The sequence below is a fragment of the Notamacropus eugenii genome, chromosome 1 (genome assembly GCF_028372415.1).
Source record: "Notamacropus eugenii isolate mMacEug1 chromosome 1, mMacEug1.pri_v2, whole genome shotgun sequence".
In the NCBI taxonomy this organism is placed as follows: Eukaryota; Metazoa; Chordata; class Mammalia; order Diprotodontia; family Macropodidae; genus Notamacropus; species Notamacropus eugenii.
The window spans coordinates 211358589-211380425 of NC_092872.1; the positions used below are offsets into that span (position 1 = coordinate 211358589).

At 39.9% G+C, this 21837-nt stretch overlaps 1 pseudogene; it reads left to right on the plus strand.

Annotated features, from left to right (window-relative positions):
• Positions 1-18680, plus strand: part of LOC140515185 (cytochrome P450 2C19-like) — a 32341-nt pseudogene extending 13661 nt beyond the window's left edge.
• The last annotated feature ends 3157 nt before the right edge of the window (positions 18681-21837 follow it).

The window sequence follows — 21837 nt, forward strand, 5'->3', positions numbered from 1 at the left end:
GCTGTCCCAATGGAAGGTGGTAGGCAGAACTTTTAGAAGATCTCATAATGACATAGCTTGAAAATTTTCTCTAGGAAATAAAAATGGAGAATGAAGGCCAAAGTCGTCTCAGACAATCAAAGAACAGAATACTAAAATATTTTAAGACGTTTGTATAGGAAATGATCAGAAAAGTCACTATTTTCCAAAAGGCCTTTGTCCCACCCTTATTCAATCCTCTTCTGTACATTATCCAAACGGTACAGAATTATTTTCTCTTTCTAATAATAATAATTTTCTCTTTCTTTTTAAGTCTATAATTCTTTTCCATCTCTAGTACATTATCTCCCTGGATCTCATCACAAAGCAATTAAAAATAATAATTTACTACGTGAATTTATTTTGGAAGAAGTGAAGGAACACCAAAGAGCACTGGACTGGAGTAATCCTCGGGACTTCATTGACTGTTTCCTCATGAAAATGGAGCAGGTAGAGTGTGAGCAGTAGGTCAGAATCTCAGTTCCTGTACATGAAATGGCTTGTGTATTAGAGGCTGTCCCTCACATTCACAAATATACAGCAGAAAATAATCACATATTAATCACAGTGTGCTCAGAGAACAGACAGAAGAATTACAAGACAGGTCCTAGCCCTACTGGAATTACTAACCCAGTAGAAAGAAGGAAGCATATGTAAGCACAAGAGAATAATTATCAGGAATGTGTAAGGAAAGTCAAAATAGATTATAAATTGAAAATTTAAGTGATTGAAGGTATTTGGAACTAGCAGCAAATATAATATTTGGGGAGGGATAACATAAGGCTTCCTTCAGGAAGAGTTAAGCTTTGATCTGAATCTTGAAGAAGGTCCTAGAGGTAGGCAGTGAAGACTGGGCAGGACTTTTCAGGACTTTGAAAAGACAGTGGAGTATGGGGAACTTTTTAAATTAAATTTCTTTATTTAACTTTTAACATTCATTTTCACAAAATTTTGGGTTACAAATTTTCTCCCCTTTTTTCCCCTCCCCCCCAAACCCCAAGCATTCTAATTGCCCCTATGTCCAATCTGCTCTCTCTTCTATCATCCCTCTCTGCCCTTGTCTCCGTCTTCTCTTTTGTCCTGTAGGGCCAGATAGCTTTCTATACCCCTTTACCTGTATTTCTTATTTCCTAGTGTCAAGAACATTACTCGACAGTTGATCCTAACACTTTGAGTTCCAACTTCTTTACCTCCCTCCATCTCCACCCCTTCCTTTTGGAAGGCAAGCAATTCAATATAGGCCAAATCCGTGTAGTTTTGCAAATGACTTCCATAATAGTTGTGTTGTATAAGACTAACTATATTTCCCTCCATCCTATCCTGTCCCCCATTACTTCTATTCTCTTTTGATGTATGGGGAACTTTAATCTGAGCAGCCTGATTGGAATGGAAGGGTTGCTATGGTAGGTACTTGTTGGAAGGATGATAGGTTTAACAGTCAAGATGGTGGCGTTAGAGGCTCCTCACTTTCCATCTCTTCCGCAAACAAAAAACCTCAAAACCAAAGGGAAGAAAGTCATTGAAAAGTTATATTAAAAAAAATCAACCAAATTGGAAAGAAAACTAGGACAAGCAATATCCTAATGTAATTCATATGTAGTAAATGAAGCCATAAAAGTATCAGAAATATGGCAGAATGTAAATGATGTGCTGATGGAAATCCTGAAATGGATCGATGACCCAATGAAATGATTGAAGTATACTCTGATGTTGCCACTTATAGTTTTCTTACCAGATAAATCAGAAAACACAATAATTCAAAGAATAACACATTGAATTTAGCCATATAGCAACATAACTGACAAAGAAAATGCTTCCTTTCTCAGCCTACACACATAAGGCTATGTTCTCCCACTGATTGCCAACCCATTGGTGGATGAGGGACTATGGGAGAGGGCAAATATGTAGATCAGAGCAAGAGATTTTTAGAACAATTACATTCAGTGGTCTCTTGTAATGCTCTTGGTTTCATGTGTGAGGACTTAAAACTGCCATATGCTTCCTCCCACCCCCCTCCACCTCATCATCCACAGTGGGAGCAGGTGGTGGTTGAATTGAACTTGATTTATGTCCTCTAGCACCTGCCTGGTATTCCTAAATTTTTACCTTTCTAATCTTTATTCCAAAAGGTATTTGAGATACACACACATACACACACACACACACTCATATATATGTTCAGTTTCTGATCTCAGTGGTGACTTTTCCTTAATACCAATACCTTATGGTCAAGGGCAAAGCATGTAGCCTCTCAATTTCCCTATCAGTAAAATGAGAATAATAATTAACTTCCTTTATCACAGTATTTTGATGAGCATAAAATGAGAAAATATACATGGACCCTTTCTGTAGAAATTGTTATATACATATAAGTTGATACTTTTTTCCTTCCTTATTTGAGAAACTCATAATTCCTGTTTATCTCACTAAACTCATACAGAGTAATAAGATTTATTAGCTCAGCAAATCAGGAGGAAAATACAGTAGCTCACATTTATATTGTGCCTGTGCATTTGTTGTTTAGTTGTTTCAATTTTGTCCAACTCTTCATGACTCCCTTTTAGGGTTCCTTGACAAAGATCATGGAGTGGTTTTCCATTGCCTTCTCTACCTCATTTTACAGATGAGGAACCTGAGGCAACCGGTTATGTGACTTGTCCAGCGTCACAGCCAGTAAGTGTCTGAGACCAGAGTAGAACTCAGGAAGATGAGTCTTCCTGACTCCAGGCCCAACACTCAATCCACTGCGTTACCTCGCTGCCTGTATATATCCACAGATACTATTGATATATACTATATAGGTTGGTTTGTTGCTTGGTTATCCTTCATTCTAGAAGGGGACCAAAATGATATCACCAAGATAAAGTCAAATTTCAGTGTGTCCAACTGTGGCTGATCAGACCAACACGAGCTCTGAATGCTGTATCACAGATTGGGCACAGATATTCCATGTGGACATTTGGGGTGGATACTCTAAATTTGCGCATCTTGCATTTCCATTGTACTGTCTCAATTCTGCTTTGCTCATAGAGCACAGCACCCTTTCTGATGCAGGCATGCCATGCTGAGCAGTCCTTTTCTAGTGTCTCCCCTGTCGTACAATCAAATCCAAAGTTCTTGAGAGAGACCTTGAGAGTGTCTTTGTATCGCTTCTTCTGACTTCCATGTGATTGCCTGCCCCATGAGAGTTCTCCATAAAATAGTCTTTTTGACAAGCATACATTTTGCATTCAAACAATGTGGCCAGCCCGTCAGAGTTGTGGTCTCTGAAGCATAGTTTGAATGCTTGGCAGTTCATCTAGAGCAAGGACCTCAGTGTCTGGTACTTCATCCTGTCAGGTGATCCTCAGAATCTTCCTAAGACAGTTCAAATGGAAGGAATTCAGTTTTCTGGCATGGCTCTTGTACACTCTCCATATTTCACAGGCATACAAGAATGAGGTCAGCACAATGGCTCTGTAGACCTTCAGTTTGGTAGTCAGTCTAATATCTCTTCTTTTCCATACTTTTCTTTGGAGCCTCCCAAACACTGAGCTAGCTCTGGCAATGTGTGTGTCAACCTTATTGTCAATGTGTACCTCCCTGGAAAGCACACTACTAAGGGAAGTGAACTTATTCACAGCATTCAAAACTTCTCCATTTGTTGTCACCGATGGTTCCATGTGTGGATGGTGTGGTGGTGGCTGATGCAGCACCTGTGTTTTCTTGGTGTTAAGTATTAGGCCAAAATTAGCACAGGCAGCAGAGAATTGATCCATACTTCGTTTCATTGCAGCTTCAGAGGCTGCATTGAGTGTACAATAATCTGTAAACAGAAAATTATGGACCAACACTCCTTCCACTTTGGTCTTGGCTTGTAGCCTTTTCGAATTGAAGAACTTACCATCTGCATGGTAGCTGACCTTGATGCTGTGTTCATCCTCATTGAAAGCATTTGACAATATGGTTGAAAACATCATTCTAAAAAGCATGGGAGCAAGCACACAGCCCTGTTTCACTTCATTGGTGACTGGGAAGGCATGAGAATATTCTCCAGTCTCCAGAACTTGGGTAAACATGCCATCATGAAGCTGATGTACAATATTGATGAACTTCTCTGGGCAATCAAATTTTGACCTAATTTTCCATAAGCCCTCATGACTAACAGTGTCAAAGGCCTTGGTCAGATCTACAAACGTTGTGTATAGGCCCGTGTTCTGCTCCTGCATTTCTCCTGGAGTTATCAGGCAGTTAATATCGTATCGACTGTTCCTCAGCCTTTTGTGAAGCCACCTTGGTGCTCAGGTAGATGACCATCTTGCAGGTGAAGGATCAGTCTATTGAGGAAGATTCTAAGAAGAATCTTGCCAGCAATGACTAAGACAGAGACCCCCTTGTGATTGTTGCAGGACAATCTATTTCCTTTTCCTTTATAGACATGGATAATAAAGATATCCTTGAACTCCTGGGAGATAACCTCCTCTTGCCATATAACCTGGAAAATTTCAGTCAGCTTTTACACGAGCAATGGTCCCTCTACCTTGTAAATCTCAGCTGGAATAGAATGAGCACCAGGTGCTTTGCCACATGAAAGGAGCAAAGGAGGAAATGAGTTCAACCTGAGGTACACAGTCAATGGCTTCATCCTTGATTGAGGATGGTCTGTTGAGAATACTATAGAAGTGTTCAGCCCATCTCTCTAGGATCATGGCCTTATCACTAATCAATGTGGTTTCATCAGCACCAAGTAGTTGTGATGCACCACAGGTTTTGGATCCATAAATAGCTGATAGTGGGGTGTAGGGGGTGTTCAGGGAGGACTAGTGCCTCTGGTATGATGGTTGCCGAACACTTTTCAGGATTCTTCCCACCTTTGATGTCCACCTGCACCACCCAACTCTCACCTGTGGCTCCAAGAAGCTGCAGAATGAGTAGTGGCCACATTGACAGACAGGCCAAACCAGGTTGAGGGTAACCAAGGGATCTCAAACCCATTGGTCAATTAGTGGGGTGTCTATTCCAAGCATGTGAAGACTTCCCCTGGTGGCCTGATGCCCTTCCCCTCTGGGTTCTTGGAGCTGAGGGGAGTCAGGTAGTGGTGGGGACTGGTATCCCTGGAGAGAGAGACTGGAGAGGGAGAAGAGGGAGTCCAGAAGGGAAAAGGTGTGGGAATAACGACACTGAAAGATGGTTTTTGGTGCCCTCCCCCCCATAACTTCTTCCTCCTTCCTGGTTTTGGTTGCTCATTTCTACCATATATGTATAGATATCTTGAAAGAGAGCATGATACAATACAGTTGTGTCAAACACGAATAGAGTTGGATCCCAGAGTCCCTCATATGGACTAGGAAAACCTACAAATTGCCATTACACTGTATCGTATCTTTATTCATTTTGTATGATATCTTTGTTGATGTTGTATTATAACTTTATTTGTTTTGCTAAGCATTTCTCAATTTCATTTTTATCTGGTTTGAGCTCCACAGAATTTTGCTGGTAGCTTGTGGCCTGAGGCCTGAGAGTTTGACACCCCTGATGTAGTAGAGAGAGAGGTAGCCTCAGAGCTAGGCAACGCTGAGTTAAAGCACTCTCTCTGACACAAAATGTCTATGTGATCCTGGCCAAGTCACTTAACCTGGCAGTGCCCTAGGGCTGGGCTCTTTAGACTTTTTCAGAGAAAGGGTAGACTTGCATTGGCAGAGAGAATATTTTCCTGGAAATTCCTTGTGTCAGTGAAACTGCAGGTCTCGTCTCTCTCTCTCTCTCTCTCTCTCTCTCTCTCTCTCTCTCTCTCTCTCTCTTCTCTTTCCCTTTCTCCTTTTTAATATCTGTAAGGGCAAACTTCCTTGATAATTGTGAGCTTCTTATTCCACTTTGAATTGTGCTGCTCATACAATTTATTTATAGGGTCCTAGATTTAGACCTGAAAGGGACCTTGGAAGTCATTGAATCCAAACCCCTCATTTTATAGATGAAGAAATTGAAACATAAAAAGGTAAAATGATTTGGCCAAGGTCAAGATCAGAGTGGGGGATGTAAGAGTGGGAGTCTCTAGGTGGCACAATGAATAGAGCACTGTGAAGTCAGGAGGACCTGAGTTCAAATTTGACCTCATACACATAATAGCTGTGTGACCCTGGGCAAGTCAGTTAACTCTGATTACCTTCCCTATCTATCCCCCAATTTACAAAAAATTATCAACTGGACTTCAAACCAAAGTCCTCTGCCTCCAAATTTATCGCACTTTCCTTTGTGCCCTGCTGCCTTCCTTACTTTTCAATTAATCATCTGAAATTGTTTCTAGGAAAAGCAACACCCACAGTCTGAATTTACCTTTGAAAACTTGGTCTGTACTGCAAGTGATCTATTTGGTGCTGGAACAGAGACAACTAGCACCACCCTGAGATACGGACTCCTGCTTCTCCTGAAACACCCTGAGATAACCGGTGGGATAACGGGCTCATAACACACATTGGTAATTGATCAGCATGAGAGGGCTTCATGGTCTTTTTGAGAGTTTTCTCAGAAACTTTTCTCTTTTCATTTTCATATATTTAAGTCATTGCAAGTTCAAGTTTACTTCTTCCTTCTCCTCCACTCTTACCTCTGCCCTGCTAAATTTAGTGGTATGAAATTGTGAGTTATTATCAGAGACAGACACAGAAATAGTGTTAAGGATGGAGTCTGGGAGGATCTGAATGACTGAGAGGCACTAGTTCCTGATAGGTCATTGATCCTGCCTGAGCATGGCAGGTGCTGGTTCATCTTGATTCCTATCACTCATAGGGCTGCAGGGGTCAGTACCTTAGGCCTAGAGCTGGTCACTCTGAGTTCTGGAACATTTCCAGATTGAGATCTGTCCTCATTTCCTTAACCAAGTGCTGCTTGGCCAGTATTTATTTAAATACAACTTGAGCCTGTCCTGAGAGCAAAGGGCATAGGTTCCTCAAGAGATGCTCAGCTACCTTAAGAGACTAAAATGGAATTTTCATCTATCTATCTATCTGTGGATCGATCGAGTGATCTGTCTATCTATCTATCTATCTATCTATCTATCTATCTATCTATCTATCTATCTATCTATCTATCTATCTATCTATCTATCTATCATCTATCTATCTCCCTATGAGAATGTGAGGGTCAAGTACATTATTTACCAATGTAGCTCGATGACAAATCAGAGGAAATATGAGAGAAGGCAGTTTTTGTCCCTACTTCTAAAATCAATTCTCATTCATATTGTGATAGGAAAAATTCATGAAGAAATTGATCGTGTGACTGGCTGAAATCGAAGTCTCTGCATGGAGGACAGAAACAAGATGCCTTACACCAACGCTGTGGTACACGAGATACAGTGATACATTGACCTCATTCCCACCAACCTGCCCCATGCTGTGACAGAAGATGTTAAATTCAGACAACATCTTATCCCCAAGGTCAGAAGTATTTCTCACTATAACACAAGATTGTATACTCTGTCCCATTGAATTATAGATCTTAGAGTTAGAAGGAACTTCAAGCCAACCCATGTCTTTACGAAGTGGTCACAGAATTTTAGAATTTGAAGGGATTTCAGTGATCATATTGTCCCTCCCCAATTAGAAAAAGAATTCCATGTGTAGTATATTCACCTTGTAGCTATCCAGTCTTTGTTATAGACTTTAAAGGGGACCACTTTTTGCTGTGGCATTCTGTTCTAATCTTGGACAGTCCTAATGTGAACGAATTTTTTTTCTTGCATTAAACCTAAGTTTGCAATTTCGTAATTTTAATCTATTACTCTTGGTTTTGTGCCTTGGAACAAAACAGAACAAAGTTACTTTCTCTTTCTAGGGATAGTCCATAAAATACTTGCTATCAACTATTATGTCTCCTGTTCTATTATGTGTTCTATTCTCTTATCTAAATATCCCCATTTCCTTCAACATAGAATGAACTTATCATTCTTACCATCCTAGTTGCCCTCTTTTGAGTAGCCTCAAGCTCTTCAAAGTCGTCCTAAAATATCACTCCTCATTTGTGAGCTGATGAGGTCAGAGTACAGCATTGCCTATTTCTAAGCTACCATTGAACTTCAGTAAAAACCCTTTGTTTATAGTCAGTCCTTCAGTTTTAAATCTACCTAATTGTAATTCAGAAGAACTGAAAAACTTCATCAAAAGCTTTACTAAAATCTAAACACTATCTGCAGCATTTTCTTGATCTACTAATGATGATGTCTCTCCAGATCTTTGTGTCCACCACTTCCTTATCAAAAGTCATCTGTCATTCCTTTCTTATATAGATTAATTATTTCTTTAGAAATATATTCTATACTCTGAGCACTAATTGAAGTACCCCCTTTCAGTTTATTTTTCTTTCTTATATTCCCCTTGCTTCTTTGGAGTATTAAATCCTTATTAGCCATATTTATTTATTGATTAATTCTATCCTTTTCAGTTCGGAGATCATTCCCTTGGTCAGAAAAAAAACCCCCAGAAAGCAAAAGAAAACTTGAACAGTTTCGTATCTTCTCTTTTCACTTGTTATCCTTATCCTATAACCCTCTGAGTTTTGGGGTTATTCTTTCTTTAAACCACCTCTCTTCCACAATACAGTTTTAAGCACTCCTTCTTGCCCTTAGTTACCCTCACCAGCCTCTGTTTATTCTGAGATTTACCTTATTCTTATAGAACTGTGACATGTATCTTTTACTCATCCTTGTCTTTGAAAAATCCAAGTTGGTTGGTGAGTTCCTTGTAATAATATTAGCTATTATTTTAAAGTACTTTGATGTTTGCATTACATAGATTATCTGATATAATCTTTACAGCAACACCGTGTGAGTAGATGCCATTACTTTCCCTGTTTCACAGGTGAGGAAACCATGCCTTAGAGAGACCCTTAGAGAGGGTCATGCAGCTAGTAAGTGTCTAAGTCAGGATTTGTACTAAGGCCTCCCTGACTTCAGGTCTTGGAGTGTCTCCACTGCACCATCTGGCTACCTTATCCACATTGGTATCATAAGAGAATGTTCCTTTTTCTTCCATCATCAGGGTTTTCTTTGTGTGTTTGGAAACTAACTGTTACTTTTCTTCATGATAATAATAAAAGCTAGAATTAAGCTTTGTGAAGCACTTTAAAATTTTATCTCTTTTTATCTTTCAAACAACTTGAAATATAGGCACTGTTAGTATTCTCCTAGTACAGAGGAAGAAATTGAGTCTGAGAGAGGGTAAGTGATTTGGTCAAGGTCACATAGCTAGTGAGTATCTGAGGTCAGGTCAGGTCTTTCTGACTCCAAGTTCTGTACCCTATCCACTGGACAACTTAGTTGCCTCTATTATAAAGTCTAAGATGGACTGGTCATTTTCCCAAAAATTCCCATCCTCGTCATCTACTGATGTACACAGATAGTGCGCCAAGTGTGTTAGCATAGTCTACAACACAACATGATCCCATTAGATGAAGAATATTGTGCCACAGGGGTTCACATCTTTGTTGTCCATGTTCCTCTCAGACGATGAGAATTGGATCAATGAAAGAATTTGCTCCTTTTGGTCCTGCTACATTGCAGGATGAAATTATCATTTAGAAATATCAGGGAATTATGAGCTATTCTTTTTTTGACAGACAGGAAACCAAAAGATCCGAATGAATAATTTAAGTCTTCCATCACTGCTCTATCATGTCTAACTACCAGAGCTTATCATCTGTTTTTTGTATTCCTTGTCTATTTCTTATTTCTGTCCAAGTTATATAGTGCCAATGTGATAACCCACAGCAGCCACTATGGATATGGACATGTGTTTTCAGGGTAGATTCACAAAATATAAACTCTCTTCCTCAAAGACAAAACCAAAATATTTATTCAGATACCAGAAAGCCAAATCCATCATAGTGACAAAGAAATCTATACACATTATCAATACAGGGAGCACGGTCATCCCCAAGTCTTCATTCTGTCAGGTCTCCCCACAAACAAACTCCCTTACACAAAATCACTCCCTCTCTCAATCATGCTAGCTGCCCTGCTCTGCCTATTCTCTCTCTCTTAACTCTGACTCACTCTTTTTCGACTTCTCCTTTCCTGCTCCACTCTTTTGGCGAGGCTCCTTCCACCCCTGTCTTCGTGTGACTGAAGCTGTGGGCTGGGCCAGAGTTCAAAGAATGTCACATGGGCCTATTAAGGGCTAGGGAAGATCTTCAAATTCCCTTACCATTACAATACTCTCATGACAATGTTGCCCTTGATGTTGCCTCCATTTCTCTTTACCTAGATGCTTCTCATCATTCTTCTTTCCTCTGTTTCCTACACCACTTCTAAATGTATACTATCTCACTCCCTTTTTACTATGCTATTTCTTTTGAATAACATGTACTCTTTTCAGATTTTCATTCTTGTCAAGGATCTCATACTAACTAGTCCTAGTTATAACTTTGAGATCAAATTTACTTCTTTGTCTTAAGATTTCTAACCCATCTTCTTTTATTAGCTACTTTTTAAACATTGAAAATCCTTTTGACAACATTTGTGAGAAATGAAAAGAATAATCTTTCCAGCCTTTGCTGGGCACGTCATTCTATTCCTGGCTAGGGGTCTATCATTCCTATATTTTAATTCAAATGTGGTCCAAAAATCCAGATCCCATCCTCAAACATTCTCTTATCAGATGTCAATTTCTGAAATCTGCCTTTTCTTACTGAATCTTTTGCTTCTACTTATAGTCATGATGAATATTCAACTTTACCCTTGAGGTTTCTAGTTCTTTTTTGTCCTAAATGTAAAAACCTTTGAACTGCTTGACAGGTTTCTTATGGAAGAAATATTTTTGCTCCTGTGATTGCTAGAGGTGGGTAGTAGTCATCCCTCTTAACAAGTCTTGGGAGGCTCTCAGTGATGTCTTTGATAGGTGCTCTGAGAATATGACAGATCTATCAATTTTTGTCATTGTCAGCAAACTACTGTTTCAGTGTCTTTCCACAAGGACTCACCAACCATTACTCTTCTCTTCTTCTGGGATACCTTACCAGATAACACCTGTGAAACTACCATTCTGTAGAGTACAAGCAAGCGTTTCTTCCTCAGAACATCCAATTTCCTCATCTTCAAGAAGAGCTACCAATTTGTTTATCAGTTCTTTGCTTATTCTTCTGTGTGAGGTTATTTTGTTCTTTTTTCTGACACAGGTCAAAATTCATTTCTGCCTCTTCAGCTCCTCTGGCATCTTCCTGAACTTATCCATGATTGATGTGCTTGTTACTTACCCAGGCAGCTCTTCCTTTCCTTGATAAATATAATGGTCAAAAATTATTTTATTAACTTTTATTAACCTGAAATGTGCCTCCTTATGTCTTTTACTCATCAGTATTGGTTCTGCCAAACAAGTGCCAACATTTAATTTAATTTCTCTCAATAGTATGTTAGACTTTCTAATTTACTATCTGCATATTCATTTTTATTTTTATTTTTTGATTTTAATTTATTTCACTTTTAACATTCATTTTCACAAAATTTTTGGTTCTAAATTTTCTCCCCATTTGTCCCCTCCCCCACCCCAAAACATTGAGCATTCTAATTACTCTTATCACCAATCTGCCCTCTCTTCTGTCATCCCTCTCTGCCCTTGTCTCCATGTTCTCTTTTGTCCTATAAGGCCAAATGACTTTCTATACCCCTTTTCCTGTATTTCTTATTTCCTAGTGGCAAGAACAGTACTCGACAGTTGTTCCTAAAACTTTGAGTTCCAACTTCTTTACCTCCCTCCCTCCCCACCCCTTCCCTTTGGAAGACAAGCAATTCAATATACGCCATATCTGTGTAGTTTTGCAAATGACTTCCATAATAGTCGTGTTGTATAAGACTAACTATATTTCCCTCCTCCTATCCTGTGCCCCATTACTTTTATTCTCTCTTTTGATCCTGTCCCTCCCCATGAGTGTTGACCTCAAATTGCTCCCTCCTCTCATTGCCCTCCTTTCCATCCTCCCCCCCACCCTGCTTATCCCCTTCTCCCCCACTTTGCTATATTGTAAGATAGGTTTTCATACCAAAATGAGTGTGCATTTTATTCCTTCCTTTAGTGGAATGTGATGAGAGTCAACTTCATGTTTTTCTCTCACCTCCCCTCTTTTTCCCTCCACTAATAAGTCTTTTGCCTGTGTCTTTTATGAGAGATACTTTGCCCCATTCCATTTCTCCCTTTCTCCTCCCAATATATTTCTCTCTCACTGCTTGTTTTCATTTTTTTGAGATGTGATCCCTTCCTCTTCAATTCACTCTGTGCACTCTGTCTCTATGTGTGTGTGCATGTGCGTGTGCATGTGTGTGTGTGTAATCCCACCTAGTACCCAGATACTGAATAGTTTCAAGAGTTACAAATATTGTTTTTCCATGTAGGAATGTAGCCAGTTCAACTTCAGCAAGTCCCTTAAGACTTTTCTTTGCTGTTTACCTTTTCATGCTTCTCTTCATTACTGTGTTTGAAAGTCAAATTTTCTTCTCAGCTCTGGTCTTTTCGTCAAGAATGCTTGAAAGTCCTTTATTTCATTGAAAGGCCATTTTTTCCCCTGAAGTATTATACTCAGTTTTGCTGGGTAGGTGATTCTTGGTTTTAGTCCTAGTTCCTTTGACTTCTGGAATATTCTATTCCATGCCTTTCGGTCCCTTAATGTAGAAGCTGCTAGATCTTGTGTTATCCTGATTGTATTTCCACAACAGTTGAATTGTTTCTTTGTAGCTACTTGCAATATTTTCTCCTTGACCTGGGAACTCAGGAATTTGGCCACAATGTTCCTAGGACTTTCTGTTTTTGGATCTCTGTCAGGAGGTGATCTGTGGATCCCTTGAATACTTATTTTGCCCTCTGGTTCAGGAATGTCAGGGCAGTTTTCCTTGACAATTTCATGAAAGATGATGTCTAGGCTCTTTTTTTGATCATGGCTTTCAGGTAGTCCCATAATTTTAAAATTGTCTCTCCTGGGTCTATTTTCCACGTCAGTTGTTTTTCCCATGAGATATTTCACATTGTCTTCCATTTTTTCATTCATTTTCTTTTTGTTTTGTGATTTCTTGGTTTCTCATAAAATCATTAGCCTCCATCTGTTCCATTCTATTTTTGAAAGAACTATTTTTTTCAGTGAGCTTTTGAATCTCCTTTTCCATTTGGCTAATTCTGCTTTTGAAAGCATTCTTCTCATCGTTGGCTTTCTGAACCTCTTTTGCCAATTGAGTTAGCCTATTTTTCAAGGTGTTATTTTCTTCAGCATTTTTTTGGATCTCCTTTAGCAGGGTGCTGTCCTGCTGTTCATGCTTTACCTGCATGTCTCTCATTTGTCTTCCCAGTTTTTCCTCCACTTCTCTAACTTGATTTTCAAAATCGTTTTTGAGGTCTTCCATGGCCTGAGCCCATTGAGTGGCCTGTGATACAGAAGCCTTGACTTCTGTGTCTTTCCCTGATGGTAAGCATTGTTCTTCCTCATGGGAAAGGAAGGGAGGAAATGTCTGTTCACCAAGAAAGTAACTTTCTGTAGTCTTATTTCTTTTCCCTTTTCTGGGCATTTTCCCAGCCAGTAACTTGACATCTGAATATTCTCCCTACACCCACATTGCCTCCAGATCCTCTCAGCCAGTGCTTGGGGTCTGAAATTCCAATTCTGCTCCCCAGCCTCAGGGCTTTGGGCGGGGGTAGGGCTGCTATTCAGTGTGAGATTAAGTTCAGGTGCTCAGGTGGGGGCAGAGCTGCCACTCGGGGCTCAGTTCCCACAGGGGGTTTATGCAGAGACCTTCAACAATGGATCCAGGCTCCTGACTGCTTGGGGAGCCCTGGTCTGCTCCCGCCCCAGCCGTTGCCTCCTGAGGGGGCCTGAGCTATGAGGGCACCCCACTCCCCTCTCGACCCACCAAAGAGACTCTCTCACCAACCCTCGTCACCTGTGGGTGGAGGGACCCGCGCGGCCGCTGGAGATTCTGTCCCTGAAGCCCGCCTGGATCTGCTCCTCTCCGTGCTGTGCAGCCATGTCAGGGCTGGGCTGGGCTCCTGGTCCAGGGCGCGACGGACCTTTCATGTCAGGTCTGTCTGTAACAGAAATCTCTTACGCTCTTTTGTTCTGTGGCTTCTGCTGCTCCAGAATTTGTTGCTCCAGAATCTTTTTTACAGATATTTTATGGGCTGTGGGTTCAGAGCTGGCATGTATCTGTGTCTTTCTATTCCGCCATCTTGGCTCCGCCCCCCCATATTCATTTTTAAATACTTTCTCTTTCCATATTTGAAAATGAAGGGTTTTGAAGAGATGATTGTTCTAAATTCTCTTTTAACTTTAACATTCTATGGTTCTTATTTTTTAATTATTTGTTTGTATCGTCTCATTTCAGGGTACCACCATAATACCAGTCCTGTCTTCTGTTCTGTATGATGATGAAGAATTTCACAATCCATGCAAGTTTGATCCAGGACACTTCCTGGATGAAAGTGGCAAGTTTAAGAAGAGTGATTATTTCATGCCTTATTCAGCAGGTAAGACATTTATTTAATTGTATGCATCAAAGATAGTTCAATAACTCTGAGGACCTTATTACTTGTGTGATCTTGGTGAAATTAATTCATTTCTCTGGGCTCCAGCTACCTTATATGCCAAAAAGATTGGGTTGGACTGGGTGACCATTATGGTCCTTCCAAATTCTGATACCAGGAAGTAGGGTGGAGACATAGTATATCATTCTTCCAATTCTCCTTAGGTCATGGGTTCATTAGCTAAATCTGCTGGGTTTCAGGGTAGCTGTCTGAGCTTACTCCATAAAAGAGGCACAACTGAGATAGTGGTCATTGTGTTCTGTATCCAGAGCCACAACTAAAGCCTCTTCACCCTCCTCCCCCCATATTAAAAACTACCCTCCCAGTCTCCCTCAACTAGGAGCTACTTCTCACATTAAGTCTTCTAGGCTTTTATGTTAACATGGTACAATCTTGTATCTTGTCAAGCCAATGAAGGGCACTTGGTTATCTTCAAGGCCCAATACTCAGGTGCCACTATGGCTAAGGTCACTGAAGGTCTTATCTTGAAGCTATAAATTTTTAGAAATGTGACTTCTGAGTGGGACACATGAGTATGGAAGTCTCTTTCCTAGTTATGTAGATTTTAATGGGGATCTACTAGTATAGAATTATAAATGATGGCCTGCCTTGCCCTTTCACCCTCAGTTCTTGGGGAGAAACCTATTGGGTAACAGTAATGGTGGTGATAACCAGGTCTGGGGCTGGTAGACATGAATTTTGGCAGCAGCTAACTGTCCCTGACATTGTAGTCTCCAATGCCTTGCCCTGCTCAATTGGTTCTAATACTTGGCTCAGAGTAAGGAGTGAGTAGTTAAGATAATTGGCTAGATGGCCATGAAGTTGTGGGGTGGACTCTCGAGATATTTTCTGTTCAGAATGATGACTGGAGATTCCCAAAGAGAACTTTGCTCCTCCTTCTGTCACCTTTCAGTTTTGCAGTTACTCTGGGTATCCATGAACTTAAGTGCTGAGATTACAAATGAGTCATTGTTTTCTTCCTATGGCAATGACTCATTTTCTCTGAATATAAATCACAGAACTTGCTTTGGCTCAGGGTGGAAGGATTTAGAGCCAGCATACTGGAGAGGTCTTCCCTCTACATTCAGGAGGAATTTACTCTTCAAGGGATTCAAGGATCAGAGGAGAAAGGAATGCATGCAGTCTTTTACCTAATCCCACTGAGCATTAGTAGGCTCCCTATAAGTCTAAAGAAGTGGTCTAGATGATTTAAAATTCTCTCAATATGAAATCCTTTCATTTGTTTCTTTCAGGAAAAAGGATATGTGCTGGTGAGAGCCTGGCTCGGATTTTATTGTTTCTGTTTTTTACTACCATCTTACAGAATTTTACTTTGGAATCTCCCATTGATCCAAAAGATATTGACACCAGCCCAATTGCCAGTGGATTTGGCAAACTCCCCCCCTCCTATAAGCTCTGCTTTTTACCTTCCGAAAACATGTGAAGGAACACCCCTGGTGTCATCTACTATGTACAAGCTGTATTCATTCTATTACCTTACAACGAGTGCCTTCTATGATTTCAGTCCAGTATATCCTTCTACTTTAATCTAATATTCCCTTTGATTTGCCAAAATCATGGCTTAATTTTCCCCAACATTCCCAAGTAACTCCCTGTTACTGGAATATTTCTTCTCTTCAATTCCAGTGATTGTAATCCTACCCACTCTTTTAACCACAGTTTGGATGCCATATCCCTTTTACCTCTTTAATACTTATTATTATCTGTACTACACAATCTAAGTCTGAATTATATCCCCATTTTATGTTGTATATTCTTCCAAACATGTTAGTTGATCCTGTCTTGGACTCCTCACTAGATCTTAAGCTTCTTGTTAGTAGATACTTTATCCTATACTTTTGTGCAATTATTTATGGTTTAGAAGCCCCTTTGTTCTCTTTAAATGTCTCAGCTCATACACTTCAACACATACCCACACCCTACTCTGATGGCAGCTTTACTGCTCAAGGTGGTACCTTGGACAGAGGGTGGAACTTGGAGTTAGGAAGGCCTGAGTTAAAATCCATCCTTAGACATTTACTGGCTATATGACCCTGGGCAAGTCACCTAATCTCTATTTACTTCAGTTCTCTTATCTGTTAAATGGGGATAATCATAACATCTGTGTGTCAGAGTTGTGAGGATGAAAATAGTCTACTATTTTTAAGCTGGCACATACTAAGTGCTATATAAATATTAGGTGCAAATATTACTACGACCTCTATTACTAGTACCACTACTGTTACATATTTCACCTGCCTACTCTAATTACAAAATATGTGTGTTAAAAAAATATAGGACACATTTCAGCATTAGCTGAAGCATAGAGTTTCTAGAAGATATTAATATAACACAAGCCTGGAAAGGAAAATAAGCTTTGAATGTGAGGAACAGAGTTGAAACTTTACTTAGTAAACAGCAAGTGATCTGAATATTTTCCTGATCTATGCATAAGGAAGGTTAATTGGACATAATGTGAGGAATGTATTTTATGGAGGGATGGCTTTTGCAACAATACAAAGTCAAGGAGACCAGGCTATTTCAGTATTTTTGGAAAGAAATTATTTGACACCCATATTGCAATGATTGATTTAATGAAGGTAGTAGATAGGATAGTATAGGTATTCCATTCAGTTCAACTACAATCAATTATGCATCTGCCTGAAGATTTTCAATTGGGTTACACAGAGTTGTTCATGTAGCACCTCCAATTCCTTCTGAGCCAAAGGTCAGTCTCCAGATTGCCTGTCCCATCTTTGTTGCCCATCCCTCTTATAGCCTTCTAAAAGAAAAAGTGTCCAGAGAGGCAATATCAACCAGTCCATATCAGTAGTTGTAGAGATCATGTCCCCAGGTGCTCATCTTTCAGAGATACAAGAATTTTTCAAAGGCTTATCATTACAGGTACATTAATCTAGCTTGTTACTAACAGTTATATCCTCATCTTTAATACAGAATAATATTTGTCAGCATGGCAAATAAATAGCATACCCAATGGTCTCTCATTCTTTGTATAAAGATGATAAGGGTATCAATTACTCTTTCCATTGCTTTCTAGAGGCAAGTCCTTTATCCACATAACCCTAGTGTAGTGATATTCTGGCACTTTTAAAGATACCACATAGAAGGATGCTGAAATTCCTTACTCTGTGAAATGGTCCTGAGAAGGTGTTCTTTCATTTACTCATCATATCATACTTCCAAAAAACACACAAATAGTCCAGTTTTCTTTTTGTCTCAGAGTCTGGGAACTTAGGATTAGTGATGCACACAATTACTTGCAAGTACTTAAATGGTAGAAAAATAAGGAAACAGTGAGATTACTGTCAGCAACCTCTGAAAAATGGGAAGAGTTCTTCTTCTTCAGCCATATGGCCAGTCTTGGTTGATTCTGATCCTTTTGGGGGAAAGGATGAATATTTGAAGAATAAACATTCTCCTAGCTTCTCACAGTGCCATATATGTACTTAATAAATTCTTACACATTCATTCATTCCTTTGTTCATTCGCTCATTAATTAGGACATTCAAAAATCAAAGACCAGTCTCTTTTCCCATTTGGACCTTCTAGGTTGTATTTCTTGAAAACTCATAGTCAGAAACACCACAAAAACAAAATCTTCTAAGGGACTATAGGGTCCGTCTACTTCAACTTGTGCTATTTCATTATCATTTAACATTAGAACACTTCCTCTAATCTCAGAAATATTTGAAATACAAGGGCTACCACAGTATGAAATTAATAGTTCTTATTGCCCCATGATCAGATGATTATGTCACCCTAGAAAACAATTCAATAGATGAAATGGAAAACTTAGTATTAGTAATCAATCAGTAAATCAAATATTAATTAAGTCTTTCTAGGAATCACAGAATTAGAGTTGAAAGGGACTTCATTTCCTGTTTAGTCTAACCCACACTACAGCAATTTTCACTATAGCTCATGGAACAATTGTTGGTTCATTCTCCTATATCCAAGCCCTGTACTAGGTGCTAGTGGTACACAATCATAATGGAAACAATCCCTATCCTCTAGGGGCTTATATTCTACTGGGGAGACAACCTGCCCATCCGTAAGTGCAGTGTATATTTTATTTTATTTTATTTTATTTTTATTTTATTTTTTTTATTATTTTTTTATTTTTTTAATGTTTAACAATCACTGCCATACAATTGCGATTTTATCCCTCCCCACCCACCCCCCACTACCTCCCTCCCTCCCCACGACTGCATACAATTCTGTATAGATTCTACATATACTTTCCTATTGAGTATATTTTCACTATAGTCATGCTATGTAGTCAGACTAAGATAAATGAAAGAATCCGTATAACAAATCAGAAGATGATACACAAACAGATACACATACACAAACATGATCTGCTACATTATGTGAGTGACTTCCATATTTCTCTCTCTGAGTGTGGAAGGCATTTTGCCTTGAGGTCCACCATTGGGATTTTTTTTTTTTCAGAAGTTCTTGTGTTATTACAAAAATCTAAGTCTACCAGAAAAAACTCTCACACACTGTGGTTGTTGCTGTGCATAAAGTTCTCCTGGTTCTGCTCCTTTCACTCAGCATCAGGTCATATAAGTCCTTCCAGGCCTCTCTGAAGTCTTCTTGTTCATCATTTCTTATGGCACAATAGTACTCCATTACATTCATATACCATAATTTATTCAGCCATTCCCCAATTGATGGACATCCCCTTGACTTCCAGTTTTTGGCAACTACATAGAGTGCTGCTATAAATATTTTTGTACATGTGGGACCCTTTCCCATTTTTATGATCTCTTGGGGATATAGTCCTAGTAGCGATATTGCTGGGTCAAAGGGTATGCACATTTTTGTAGCCCTTTGGGCATAGTTCCAAATTGCTCTCCAGAATGGTTGGATGCGCTCACAGCTCCACCAACAATGAATTAGTGTTCCAACTCTCCCACATCCTAGTGTATATTTTATAAATACAGGACAACATGAACTTATACAACTATAGAATGCCAATGTGGTACAATGGGAAGAGTAAAAAGTTAGAGGATTTGGTTTAAATCCCAATTCTGCCCCTTATCTGTGTGAACTTGGTCAAGTCACAACCTCTACGGACCTCATTTTCCTTATTTGTAATACGAAGGAACTGGACTAAATGGTCTAAGTGCATTTCCTTTCTATATGTACTTTTACGGTCATAAGTTTAGATCTCTAAACCTACAAATGCGTAAGTGCAAGGTAACTTGTAGGGAAAATCACCAGTTGTTAGGGTTCAACAAAGGAAAAGATTACATGGTGGCCTGACTTCTAATATTCTAAGTGGGTATTTTTACTACCTTGGCTAGATTTATCTTTTGCTGATCTCAGGATGTCAGAACTTTGAGCTGAAAGGGATTTTATAAATCATCTGGTCCAATTTTTTCATTGTATAGAGAAGAAAAAATCAGGTCCAGAAAAGTGATGTGAACTGCCCCAGACTACATAATTTGCTTTTCCATCCCTTACTTCATTTATCTAAATATGAATATCCCATGTTTCTCTTTTCATGCTTTTCTTGCATCTCTCTCATTTCTCTTCCCAGTTTTTCCTCCACCTCTCTAACTTGATTTTCAAAATCCTTTTTGAACTCTTCCATGGCCTGAGCCCCCTGAATATTTATTTTGAATGTTTGGGATACAGAAGCCTTGACTTTTATGTCTTTCCCTGATGGTAAGCTTGTTCTTCCTCATCTGAAAGGATGAGAGGAGATATCTGTTCACCAAGAAAGTAACCTTCTATGGTCTTATTTTTTCCCTTTTTTGGGCATTTTCCCAACCAGTTACTTGACATTTGGGTCCCTTGTCAAGAGTAGGGTATACTCTGGGGACCTGTATGATATCAGTTCCCCCAAGGTAGCACAATCAAGCGTGTACTGGTCTGGGTGCAGGGAAGAAGTTTTGTGCTCAGCATCTTAGCAGAGTTTCCTCTCCACAGGTACCTGACCTCCAGTTCTCCAAGCTAGCATCGTGGGGGTGGGAATGAATCAAGCTGTGGGGCAGGGTCACCACTGAGTGTGAGACCCAGTGCCTCCAGGGGTTTTTATGATCCAGCAATGGTCTCAGGCTGCTGTAGGGGCTGCCATGAGAACTCCTGCCACCTGCCCGATGTGGGCTCTGCAGGCAGCTGCCTGAGGCTGGAGCTATGGGAAGGCCCTTCTCCCTTCCTGGCCAGGTGAGTCACTGACTTTTGGTTCCTGTGCTTTGAAGGATTTGAGAACCCACTGCTGCTGGGACTGAGGATTCTGCAACTGGAGATTCTGCCTCCAAGGGCTGTACATGAGCTGTGTGCATGGCCAAGGCTGGGCTGGGCTCTATGCTGGACTCCGCCTCCCATGCAACTGACATTTCCAGTGGGCCTTTCATGTCACCCTGGGCTGGAAATCTGCACTCTGCTGTTCTCCACTTCTGCTGCTCCAAAATTTGTTAAGAGTCCCTTTCTACAGGTATTTTATGGGTAGTTTGGGGAGACCCAGAGTATGTGTGTCTTTCTACTCCTCCATCTTGGCTCCGTCCCCCTCCCATGTTTCTCAGTGATGTAATAAAGCACATTTATGTACTTTTTAATGTGCATTTATGGCACATTTTTATATCTATGTATCACTTCTTACTAATGTGACCCTTGACTTCATTTTTTTGTATTTGAATTGACGTTTAGCATGCATGATGTTTGGCTATGCATCTACTAGATGCCTAGAAAGACTTTGGTGATTAGAGCCTTAGGTTTGTTATAGCAAGGTACACTTGGAGTCATGAAGACTCATCTTTCTGAGTTCAAATCTGACCTCAGATATGTAATAGCTGTGTGGCCCCAGGCAAGTCAGTTAATGTTGTTTGACTCAGTTTTTCAACTGTAAAATGAGCTGGAGAAGGAAATGGGAAACCACTCCAGTATCTTTGCCAAGAAAACTCCTAATGGGATCCTAAAGAGTAGTGACTGAATAACCACAAAAGATTTCCTTAGGTGGAGTTAAGTGAGTGAATTTTTTAACTCCAGTATGTTATTTCAACAACATTATCTTAAACTAGTTAAATATTTCACTCTCTGTAGCCTCTCTTATGGGCTCCAGTAGTTGTCTGTGAAATCATATGGAACGTATGAAGAAATGAGGCACCAAATTCAGTTTGGAACGTAGTGTGTGATTTGTGCTAACACTGTCTCCTTTCCCTTCCTCCTGCTCTTTCTTCCTTGGCTGTGAGACCATTTTCTGGTGTGTTTTGCCCAGACTCTACACTGTGAGAGGCCACATCAAAAAAGACTGAGT